Source organism: Coffea arabica, chromosome 2e, assembly GCF_036785885.1.
Source record: "Coffea arabica cultivar ET-39 chromosome 2e, Coffea Arabica ET-39 HiFi, whole genome shotgun sequence".
Taxonomy (NCBI): Eukaryota; Viridiplantae; Streptophyta; class Magnoliopsida; order Gentianales; family Rubiaceae; genus Coffea; species Coffea arabica.
Window position 1 is genome coordinate 49,194,097 of NC_092313.1, and position 13,652 is coordinate 49,207,748.

A 13,652-nucleotide genomic window follows, 5' to 3' on the forward strand; every position below is an offset into this window, starting at 1 on the left:
AATGCAATTAACTTTGGCCCTGAAAAAAAAACAGTTTTGTCCTCATTTTGCGGTAATGGCACCGATTTCACTACGATTATCGGATGAGGGTGCAAGACCCACCGTTTCGAAGCTAAGAAACAGGGGTAAAACAATGTAGAAGGTCACTCAGTCCAATTCCTAGCAAAACTAGGTCAAATATGCAAAATACCAAACCAGAACCTTAATTGCAGGTTTACAAATTACACTATGCTGTAATTAGTCCAACTCAGTCTATACAAGTCCAAATTCATTGATTCCAAAGGCATGCGGTAACTAAGACATCAAGCTACATTTCATCAGAAGACCTCAACAACCAAATCCAAAGCAATTCCAGCCAAAACCACCAATTACAGACGCAGTTCTTACATCCTGATGAACCCAGAACAGCAATAGTAATTTCGATTTTTCTCACTCCACACAACTCCGATTGACCTGAAATTTTACAGGCACCTCACACACATAAATACCTACAACTTTCGTATTTTAAACAATGGCCAATTCGGCCTCTATCTAGGACCTAAAATTTCAGACAGAATGCCCCCCTCAAGAACCCTAGTTTTCTGAAATTTCTTCCAAACCAGAAATTGGTTGCAAATACCAATCATGCACACCTACTAGAGTCATTAACCATCATTTCCAACCATCATAGATAGCCACAACATCATGATCACATTAAACCAGAAAAATCACCAATAAATTGAAAACTTCATCAATTCATCCAAAAGCAAGAAATAAACCACAAAATTCATCCCTTTAGCTACCACTAGGCACAAGTTAAGCTTCATTAAGTGTAGGAGAAAGTTCAATCACCACTCACCTAGTAAACAAGAGAGGGAGAGTTGTAGGACACCTTAGCTCCTCCAAACACTTCACCAAACAAACCACTAACACCTAGTGAAAGGGTTTTATGGAGTAGAAACAAGTTTAGGTGATTGCTTTGGATGATTTGCACTAGATGGATGCCAAGATTTTGAAGAGTTTCTTCCTTCCTAAGCTCAAGGTGGCCGGCCAAGAAGATGAAGACAAGAGTGAATTTTTTTGTGATTTTTAGAGATATTTAACCACATGGTCAAAAGGTCAAAAAAAATGAATAGTAAGTCATAAAGGTACAACCAATCCCAACATGACAAGTGTCACTTCATTAATGCATTCCTATCCTTCTTTTTTTCCTCTCACATCAATCACTTCACATCCTCTACTTATCTCTTAACACCCGATAAATTTCAACCAGTATCCGAAACCTAACCTAATTGGCCGAATTTTTCCGAACTTTTCGCACTAGTGGGTCCCACGTCCGATATATATCCTTAATTTTTCAAAAACTCTCCAATACTAGAAAAATCATCTAAAAACATAATTACTCATAAAATTCACCAGGAAAATTTTTCCTAAGCCAGAAAATGCAGAAAACATGTCTTTAAAGGGGAAAAACCCTAGGAAAATTATTAGGGAATTTACGGGTTCTCACACTCTCTCCCCCTTAAAAGAATTTCGCCCTCGAAATTCCTTATCATTGGCTACTCCGGGATACAAAAATTTTAATACTTCCTTCTCCTGATTAAATTGAGCATCATACTTAGCTAACAAATCTGTACCCCCTTCACTGGCCAGGTTCAGTAAATTCTTACCTTCCACGTCCTCTAATGGGTCAAAGACTTGATGTTGTTCTAAGGAGTACACCCGAGAGGACACTTTCGATCCATCCTTGTCCCCCTTTGACTGGGCAGGGTTGGTCGTAGTTGGTGGCAGAGTCCCTTGCCGCTCGCGCAAGCGAGCTGGACAGTTAGCAATTTGATGTTCGGCACTCCCACAGAGCAAGCATTTTCCTCCTTTCTTCCAGCAATTGTCCTCCGAGTGGTTTAGTTTTCCGCAATACCCGCAGGGTCCGCGTGCTACAGAAGCCGAGCCTCCCCTTGACGGGCTCTCTTGTGACACTCCCGGCATCCTTACTCCTCCCGTTCCCCGCCCAAACTTGGGAGGGGTACTTTCATCCCCCTGCCCCGAACTACTTCCAGGAAATCCTCTCTTTTTCGCCTGGAAGTTTTTCACCTGGAGCCTAGCATTCTCTACTCGTTGTGCCTTCTCCACTGCTTCGCTGAAGGCGTTAATTTGGGCTGCCGCGAGGTCCTTCTGGATTTCTACGTTCAGGCCCTGGACAAATCGCCGTATTCTTCGTTGCTCGGTCATGATGAGTTCGGGCGCAAATTTGGATAGGCGAGTGAATTGGCTCTCATATTCCGCCACAGTTTGAGCTCCTTGGCGGAGTCGAATGAACTCGTCTTCCTTCCTCTCCTGAACTAGAGGAGGGAAAAACTTCGCATTAAACTCTCTGATGAAGTTCACCCAAGTCCTAGGTGTCTGTTCTCGTTCCCACTTCTGCCGAATTACGTTCCACCAGGAACGGGCTGCCCCCTCAAGCTGGAACACGGTAAAAGTCACCTGCCGTTCGTCAGGGTAGTGTAGGGCTGCAAATATATCCACCATCTTTTCAAGCCATCTTTCGGCAACGTCTGGGTCGGGTCCCCCAACAATCTTTGGCGGAGCGAACTTTTGAAATCGTTCGAGAGCTCTGTCTTCGCTCTCGATATGGTTACCAGGGTTTCCAGGGTTAGGGTTTGGGTTCTGGCCTTGTTGTTGCACTACTTGTGCTAGTAAGTTTGTCATTTGCTGCATAGCAGCAGCTATTTGCACATTAGGGTTTACTTGCTGTTCCAGATTGGGTCCAGTAGAGGTTTCCCCCGTACCCCTAACCGGTGTGGGTTGTCTAGTTCCGCGCCCACGTCCCCGACCACTCCGTGTACCTTCCATGAGTTTTACTTGGTCTAGGCAATAATACTAAACCAAAATAAGCACGATGCATGTGAGTAACACTCAAAACTTTTATAGTAACACACATTTATACATTCCAAACAAGATCAAAACATATATATACAAGCCGGTCAAAATTAAGCCACACACATATATACAGCCAGTTAAGTCAGGTACAAACATAAACGATCCACCGAGGAATGGCCTTTCTAGTTCACCAAATCCTTTCTAACCTAGGCCCTCATATCTTTCGTATCCGGGCGCAAGAATCCCATCTAAGATAATTCACCACTCGAGCCGGCCGGTCCCAAGAGTAAACCATCCTTATTAAAGATTCCTACCCGACATACATACCTAGCTTCCTCGAGTCCCATGATAATGATTCGTACACTTATCACATGCCCGGTTCATAACTTAGGCACAAACGAGCACTTAGACATATTCATGAAATTAGGACCACAACACCACTTGGCCCAGTTTCACTCCGCGCAGAGACCACGCGAAGTGGCTCTGATACCACTTGTAAAAGCCCCACTTTCCCCTAAGGCGAACCAAAGGGGTTAGCGGACTGCCTGCCCAGCTCTCTTCAGGACTACGGATCAGTTCACGTCGATCTAATACGTTCCGGAACATACCCCCGCGCGTAAACAAGTCAAAATCACAAAATAAAAAAAAACGAAAAAATCGAAGCCGATGATGAACAGTACCGGCCACGTCAGAATCCAGATACTAGGGCGAGAGTAGCCAAAATTTTTCTTTTGCCGTTTGAAATACGAGTTGATCCGAAATTCAACCAAATATCAACCAAACATACATACATTGAAATGTAACATTTACAAGCCAAAGCGGCATATCAAAAACCATTCATTACGAATATACATGTTCGGTTTGCCAATCAAAAGAAAGTGAACCCAATACACATTAGGGTTTCATTCAAAGAGCTATCCAAAAGATACATTTACATGAGCTCAACTTGACAACCAACAAGTATAACTTTTCCAAAAGTGGTCATTTTCCTGTAAGGAAAACAAATGGAATGGAATGAGCTTAAGCCCAGTGAGTTACTACCACATAAGCAACAAAGATCACATAAGCATAATCTTTCATTTCAAGCACACAATTAAGAAGTAAAACAAGTCGGTAAAAGGATACGGACGGCTCTCAAGAGCCCATTTCCACGCTTACATTCTTGATCCAATCTCATTGACTCTCCGTCAACGTTTATGAGTACCAACCGTAGAACCCACTTCACTCCCATCCCTTCCACCAAACATACCCCAACCGGGCCCGCACTCCAATCAGTAGCTTTTGGTAATACTCGAGTTTACCGGAATCAAGAGTTTCATTACTACAAGATTCCCCAGTACAGTCCCCGTGGCATGTCAATTTTCACGACCAAGCCCCCGCCGGCTTGATTCAATTGACTACCAACGGGGTTGAGCTCAGTAGTACAGTAAGGCCGTTGGATACTCGTCCAAACGACACCAAATCAGTTTTTCATGAAGTGAATTCAATATCTCATATAGCAAGTGCAGTATATCAGTGAAGCGGTAAACAGTCTTTAACGGTATCACAAGGGGTGAGGGCGGTCAAGTACACCCTCACCTCAATCAATTCCAATAGCCAAATAAGCCTTCAAGGCATCAAAATCACATATAGCAAAGCCACACATTGTAACATTCAAGTGAGTAGTATACTTACCAATCAAGTAAGTGTTGTTTCATGCACGTCCGTCAAAAGTATTTCGTGAACCACCGTCACGCCCTAGAACACGCAAACAAGTACAATGAGACTCGATAACGAGTCATAAAGCAATGCCAATCACAACCCCAATAGGGTTTTATAAACATATACAAGCATCATAGGCAACCAGAAAATCCGGGAATGCAATTAACTTTGGCCCTGAAAAAAAAACAGTTTTGTCCTCATTTTGCGGTAATGGCACCGATTTCACTACGATTATCGGATGAGGGTGCAAGACCCACCGTTTCGAAGCTAAGAAACAGGGGTAAAACAATGTAGAAGGTCACTCAGTCCAATTCCTAGCAAAACTAGGTCAAATATGCAAAATACCAAACCAGAACCTTAATTGCAGGTTTACAAATTACACTATGCTGTAATTAGTCCAACTCAGTCTATACAAGTCCAAATTCATTGATTCCAAAGGCATGCGGTAACTAAGACATCAAGCTACATTTCATCAGAAGACCTCAACAACCAAATCCAAAGCAATTCCAGCCAAAACCACCAATTACAGACGCAGTTCTTACATCCTGATGAACCCAGAACAGCAATAGTAATTTCGATTTTTCTCACTCCACACAACTCCGATTGACCTGAAATTTTACAGGCACCTCACACACATAAATACCTACAACTTTCGTATTTTAAACAATGGCCAATTCGGCCTCTATCTAGGACCTAAAATTTCAGACAGAATGCCCCCCTCAAGAACCCTAGTTTTCTGAAATTTCTTCCAAACCAGAAATTGGTTGCAAATACCAATCATGCACACCTACTAGAGTCATTAACCATCATTTCCAACCATCATAGATAGCCACAACATCATGATCACATTAAACCAGAAAAATCACCAATAAATTGAAAACTTCATCAATTCATCCAAAAGCAAGAAATAAACCACAAAATTCATCCCTTTAGCTACCACTAGGCACAAGTTAAGCTTCATTAAGTGTAGGAGAAAGTTCAATCACCACTCACCTAGTAAACAAGAGAGGGAGAGTTGTAGGACACCTTAGCTCCTCCAAACACTTCACCAAACAAACCACTAACACCTAGTGAAAGGGTTTTATGGAGTAGAAACAAGTTTAGGTGATTGCTTTGGATGATTTGCACTAGATGGATGCCAAGATTTTGAAGAGTTTCTTCCTTCCTAAGCTCAAGGTGGCCGGCCAAGAAGATGAAGACAAGAGTGAATTTTTTTGTGATTTTTAGAGATATTTAACCACATGGTCAAAAGGTCAAAAAAAATGAATAGTAAGTCATAAAGGTACAACCAATCCCAACATGACAAGTGTCACTTCATTAATGCATTCCTATCCTTCTTTTTTTCCTCTCACATCAATCACTTCACATCCTCTACTTATCTCTTAACACCCGATAAATTTCAACCAGTATCCGAAACCTAACCTAATTGGCCGAAATTTTCCGAACTTTTCGCACTAGTGGGTCCCACGTCCGATATATATCCTTAATTTTTCAAAAACTCTCCAATACTAGAAAAATCATCTAAAAACATAATTACTCATAAAATTCACCAGGAAAATTTTTCCTAAGCCAGAAAATGCAGAAAACATGTCTTTAAAGGGGAAAAACCCTAGGAAAATTATTAGGGAATTTACGGGTTCTCACACTCTCTCCCCCTTAAAAGAATTTCGCCCTCGAAATTCCTTATCATTGGCTACTCCGGGATACAAAAATTTTAATACTTCCTTCTCCTGATTAAATTGAGCATCATACTTAGCTAACAAATCTGTACCCCCTTCACAGGCCAGGTTCAGTAAATTCTTACCTTCCACGTCCTCTAATGGGTCAAAGACTTGATGTTGTTCTAAGGAGTACACCCGAGAGGACACTTTCGATCCATCCTTGTCCCCCTTTGACTGGGCAGGGTTGGTCGTAGTTGGTGGCAGAGTCCCTTGCCGCTCGCGCAAGCGAGCTGGACAGTTAGCAATTTGATGTTCGGCACTCCCACAGAGCAAGCATTTTCCTCCTTTCTTCCAGCAATTGTCCTCCGAGTGGTTTAGTTTTCCGCAATACCCGCAGGGTCCGCGTGCTACAGAAGCCGAGCCTCCCCTTGACGGGCTCTCTTGTGACACTCCCGGCATCCTTACTCCTCCCGTTCCCCGCCCAAACTTGGGAGGGGTACTTTCACCCCCCTGCCCCGAACTACTTCCAGGAAATCCTCTCTTTTTCGCCTGGAATTTTTTCACCTGGAGCCTAGCATTCTCTACTCGTTGTGCCTTCTCCACTGCTTCGCTGAAGGCGTTAATTTGGGCTGCCGCGAGGTCCTTCTGGATTTCTACGTTCAGGCCCTGGACAAATCGCCGTATTCTTCGTTGCTCGGTCATGATGAGTTCGGGCGCAAATTTGGATAGGCGAGTGAATTGGCTCTCATATTCCGCCACAGTTTGAGCTCCTTGGCGGAGTCGAATGAACTCGTCTTCCTTCCTCTCCTGAACTAGAGGAGGGAAAAACTTCGCATTAAACTCTCTGATGAAGTTCACCCAAGTCCTAGGTGTCTGTTCTCGTTCCCACTTCTGCCGAATTACGTTCCACCAGGAACGGGCTGCCCCCTCAAGCTGGAACACGGTAAAAGTCACCTGCCGTTCGTCAGGGTAGTGTAGGGCTGCAAATATATCCACCATCTTTTCAAGCCATCTTTCGGCAACGTCTGGGTCGGGTCCCCCAACAATCTTTGGCGGAGCGAACTTTTGAAATCGTTCGAGAGCTCTGTCTTCGCTCTCGATATGGTTACCAGGGTTTCCAGGGTTAGGGTTTGGGTTCTGGCCTTGTTGTTGCACTACTTGTGCTAGTAAGTTTGTCATTTGCTGCATAGCAGCAGCTATTTGCACATTAGGGTTTACTTGCTGTTCCAGATTGGGTCCAGTAGAGGTTTCCCCCGTACCCCTAACCGGTGTGGGTTGTCTAGTTCCGCGCCCACGTCCCCGACCACTCCGTGTACCTTCCATGAGTTTTACTTGGTCTAGGCAATAATACAAAACCAAAATAAGCACGATGCATGTGAGTAACACTCAAAACTTTTATAGTAACACACATTTATACATTCCAAACAAGATCAAAACATATATATACAAGCCGGTCAAAATTAAGCCACACATATATATACAGCCAGTTAAGTCAGGTACAAACATAAACGATCCACCGAGGAATGGCCTTTCTAGTTCACCAAATCCTTTCTAACCTAGGCCCTCATATCTTTCGTATCCGGGCGCAAGAATCCCATCTAAGATAATTCACCACTCGAGCCGGCCGGTCCCAAGAGTAAACCATCCTTATTAAAGATTCCTACCCGACATACATACCTAGCTTCCTCGAGTCCCATGATAATGATTCGTACACTTATCACATGCCCGGTTCATAACTTAGGCACAAACGAGCACTTAGACATATTCATGAAATTAGGACCACAACACCACTTGGCCCAGTTTCACTCCGCGCAGAGACCACGCGAAGTGGCTCTGATACCACTTGTAAAAGCCCCACTTTCCCCTAAGGCGAACCAAAGGGGTTAGCGGACTGCCTGCCCAGCTCTCTTCAGGACTACGGATCAGTTCACGTCGATCTAATACGTTCCGGAACATACCCCCGCGCGTAAACAAGTCAAAATCACAAAATAAAAAAAAACGAAAAAATCGAAGCCGATGATGAACAGTACCGGCCACGTCAGAATCCAGATACTAGGGCGAGAGTAGCCAAAATTTTTCTTTTGCCGTTTGAAATACGAGTTGATCCGAAATTCAACCAAATATCAACCAAACATACATACATTGAAATGTAACATTTACAAGCCAAAGCGGCATATCAAAAACCATTCATTACGAATATACATGTTCGGTTTGCCAATCAAAAGAAAGTGAACCCAATACACATTAGGGTTTCATTCAAAGAGCTATCCAAAAGATACATTTACATGAGCTCAACTTGACAACCAACAAGTATAACTTTTCCAAAAGTGGTCATTTTCCTGTAAGGAAAACAAATGGAATGGAATGAGCTTAAGCCCAGTGAGTTACTACCACATAAGCAACAAAGATCACATAAGCATAATCTTTCATTTCAAGCACACAATTAAGAAGTAAAACAAGTCGGTAAAAGGATACGGACGGCTCTCAAGAGCCCATTTCCACGCTTACATTCTTGATCCAATCTCATTGACTCTCCGTCAACGTTTATGAGTACCAACCGTAGAACCCACTTCACTCCCATCCCTTCCACCAAACATACCCCAACCGGGCCCGCACTCCAATCAGTAGCTTTTGGTAATACTCGAGTTTACCGGAATCAAGAGTTTCATTACTACAAGATTCCCCAGTACAGTCCCCGTGGCATGTCAATTTTCACGACCAAGCCCCCGCCGGCTTGATTCAATTGACTACCAACGGGGTTGAGCTCAGTAGTACAGTAAGGCCGTTGGATACTCGTCCAAACGACACCAAATCAGTTTTTCATGAAGTGAATTCAATATCTCATATAGCAAGTGCAGTATATCAGTGAAGCGGTAAACAGTCTTTAACGGTATCACAAGGGGTGAGGGCGGTCAAGTACACCCTCACCTCAATCAATTCCAATAGCCAAATAAGCCTTCAAGGCATCAAAATCACATATAGCAAAGCCACATTGTAACATTCAAGTGAGTAACATTCAAGTGAGTAGTATACTCACCAATCAAGTAAGTGTTGTTTCATGCACGTCCGTCAAAAGTATTTCGTGAACCACCGTCACGCCCTAGAACACGCAAACAAGTACAATGAGACTCGATAACGAGTCATAAAGCAATGCCAATCACAACCCCAATAGGGTTTTATAAACATATACAAGCATCATAGGCAACCAGAAAATCCGGGAATGCAATTAACTTTGGCCCTGAAAAAAAAACAGTTTTGTCCTCATTTTGCGGTAATGGCACCGATTTCACTACGATTATCGGATGAGGGTGCAAGACCCACCGTTTCGAAGCTAAGAAACAGGGGTAAAACAATGTAGAAGGTCACTCAGTCCAATTCCTAGCAAAACTAGGTCAAATATGCAAAATACCAAACCAGAACCTTAATTGCAGGTTTACAAATTACACTATGCTGTAATTAGTCCAACTCAGTCTATACAAGTCCAAATTCATTGATTCCAAAGGCATGCGGTAACTAAGACATCAAGCTACATTTCATCAGAAGACCTCAACAACCAAATCCAAAGCAATTCCAGCCAAAACCACCAATTACAGACGCAGTTCTTACATCCTGATGAACCCAGAACAGCAATAGTAATTTCGATTTTTCTCACTCCACACAACTCCGATTGACCTGAAATTTTACAGGCACCTCACACACATAAATACCTACAACTTTCGTATTTTAAACAATGGCCAATTCGGCCTCTATCTAGGACCTAAAATTTCAGACAGAATGCCCCCCTCAAGAACCCTAGTTTTCTGAAATTTCTTCCAAACCAGAAATTGGTTGCAAATACCAATCATGCACACCTACTAGAGTCATTAACCATCATTTCCAACCATCATAGATAGCCACAACATCATGATCACATTAAACCAGAAAAATCACCAATAAATTGAAAACTTCATCAATTCATCCAAAAGCAAGAAATAAACCACAAAATTCATCCCTTTAGCTACCACTAGGCACAAGTTAAGCTTCATTAAGTGTAGGAGAAAGTTCAATCACCACTCACCTAGTAAACAAGAGAGGGAGAGTTGTAGGACACCTTAGCTCCTCCAAACACTTCACCAAACAAACCACTAACACCTAGTGAAAGGGTTTTATGGAGTAGAAACAAGTTTAGGTGATTGCTTTGGATGATTTGCACTAGATGGATGCCAAGATTTTGAAGAGTTTCTTCCTTCCTAAGCTCAAGGTGGCCGGCCAAGAAGATGAAGACAAGAGTGAATTTTTTTGTGATTTTTAGAGATATTTAACCACATGGTCAAAAGGTCAAAAAAAATGAATAGTAAGTCATAAAGGTACAACCAATCCCAACATGACAAGTGTCACTTCATTAATGCATTCCTATCCTTCTTTTTTTCCTCTCACATCAATCACTTCACATCCTCTACTTATCTCTTAACACCCGATAAATTTCAACCAGTATCCGAAACCTAACCTAATTGGCCGAAATTTTCCGAACTTTTCGCACTAGTGGGTCCCACGTCCGATATATATCCTTAATTTTTCAAAAACTCTCCAATACTAGAAAAATCATCTAAAAACATAATTACTCATAAAATTCACCAGGAAAATTTTTCCTAAGCCAGAAAATGCAGAAAACATGTCTTTAAAGGGGAAAAACCCTAGGAAAATTATTAGGGAATTTACGGGTTCTCACACTCTCTCCCCCTTAAAAGAATTTCGCCCTCGAAATTCCTTATCATTGGCTACTCCGGGATACAAAAATTTTAATACTTCCTTCTCCTGATTAAATTGAGCATCATACTTAGCTAACAAATCTGTACCCCCTTCACAGGCCAGGTTCAGTAAATTCTTACCTTCCACGTCCTCTAATGGGTCAAAGACTTGATGTTGTTCTAAGGAGTACACCCGAGAGGACACTTTCGATCCATCCTTGTCCCCCTTTGACTGGGCAGGGTTGGTCGTAGTTGGTGGCAGAGTCCCTTGCCGCTCGCGCAAGCGAGCTGGACAGTTAGCAATTTGATGTTCGGCACTCCCACAGAGCAAGCATTTTCCTCCTTTCTTCCAGCAATTGTCCTCCGAGTGGTTTAGTTTTCCGCAATACCCGCAGGGTCCGCGTGCTACAGAAGCCGAGCCTCCCCTTGACGGGCTCTCTTGTGACACTCCCGGCATCCTTACTCCTCCCGTTCCCCGCCCAAACTTGGGAGGGGTACTTTCACCCCCCTGCCCCGAACTACTTCCAGGAAATCCTCTCTTTTTCGCCTGGAATTTTTTCACCTGGAGCCTAGCATTCTCTACTCGTTGTGCCTTCTCCACTGCTTCGCTGAAGGCGTTAATTTGGGCTGCCGCGAGGTCCTTCTGGATTTCTACGTTCAGGCCCTGGACAAATCGCCGTATTCTTCGTTGCTCGGTCATGATGAGTTCGGGCGCAAATTTGGATAGGCGAGTGAATTGGCTCTCATATTCCGCCACAGTTTGAGCTCCTTGGCGGAGTCGAATGAACTCGTCTTCCTTCCTCTCCTGAACTAGAGGAGGGAAAAACTTCGCATTAAACTCTCTGATGAAGTTCACCCAAGTCCTAGGTGTCTGTTCTCGTTCCCACTTCTGCCGAATTACGTTCCACCAGGAACGGGCTGCCCCCTCAAGCTGGAACACGGTAAAAGTCACCTGCCGTTCGTCAGGGTAGTGTAGGGCTGCAAATATATCCACCATCTTTTCAAGCCATCTTTCGGCAACGTCTGGGTCGGGTCCCCCAACAATCTTTGGCGGAGCGAACTTTTGAAATCGTTCGAGAGCTCTGTCTTCGCTCTCGATATGGTTACCAGGGTTTCCAGGGTTAGGGTTTGGGTTCTGGCCTTGTTGTTGCACTACTTGTGCTAGTAAGTTTGTCATTTGCTGCATAGCAGCAGCTATTTGCACATTAGGGTTTACTTGCCGTTCCAGATTGGGTCCAGTAGAGGTTTCCCCCGTACCCCTAACCGGTGTGGGTTGTCTAGTTCCGCGCCCACGTCCCCGACCACTCCGTGTACCTTCCATGAGTTTTACTTGGTCTAGGCAATAATACAAAACCAAAATAAGCACGATGCATGTGAGTAACACTCAAAACTTTTATAGTAACACACATTTATACATTCCAAACAAGATCAAAACATATATATACAAGCCGGTCAAAATTAAGCCACACATATATATACAGCCAGTTAAGTCAGGTACAAACATAAACGATCCACCGAGGAATGGCCTTTCTAGTTCACCAAATCCTTTCTAACCTAGGCCCTCATATCTTTCGTATCCGGGCGCAAGAATCCCATCTAAGATAATTCACCACTCGAGCCGGCCGGTCCCAAGAGTAAACCATCCTTATTAAAGATTCCTACCCGACATACATACCTAGCTTCCTCGAGTCCCATGATAATGATTCGTACACTTATCACATGCCCGGTTCATAACTTAGGCACAAACGAGCACTTAGACATATTCATGAAATTAGGACCACAACACCACTTGGCCCAGTTTCACTCCGCGCAGAGACCACGCGAAGTGGCTCTGATACCACTTGTAAAAGCCCCACTTTCCCCTAAGGCGAACCAAAGGGGTTAGCGGACTGCCTGCCCAGCTCTCTTCAGGACTACGGATCAGTTCACGTCGATCTAATACGTTCCGGAACATACCCCCGCGCGTAAACAAGTCAAAATCACAAAATAAAAAAAAACGAAAAAATCGAAGCCGATGATGAACAGTACCGGCCACGTCAGAATCCAGATACTAGGGCGAGAGTAGCCAAAATTTTTCTTTTGCCGTTTGAAATACGAGTTGATCCGAAATTCAACCAAATATCAACCAAACATACATACATTGAAATGTAACATTTACAAGCCAAAGCGGCATATCAAAAACCATTCATTACGAATATACATGTTCGGTTTGCCAATCAAAAGAAAGTGAACCCAATACACATTAGGGTTTCATTCAAAGAGCTATCCAAAAGATACATTTACATGAGCTCAACTTGACAACCAACAAGTATAACTTTTCCAAAAGTGGTCATTTTCCTGTAAGGAAAACAAATGGAATGGAATGAGCTTAAGCCCAGTGAGTTACTACCACATAAGCAACAAAGATCACATAAGCATAATCTTTCATTTCAAGCACACAATTAAGAAGTAAAACAAGTCGGTAAAAGGATACGGACGGCTCTCAAGAGCCCATTTCCACGCTAACATTCTTGATCCAATCTCATTGACTCTCCGTCAACGTTTATGAGTACCAACCGTAGAACCCACTTCACTCCCATCCCTTCCACCAAACATACCCCAACCGGGCCCGCACTCCAATCAGTACCTTTTGGTAATACAAGAGTTTACCGGAATCAAGAGTTTCATTACTACAAGATTCCCCAGTACAGTCCCCGTGGCATGTCAA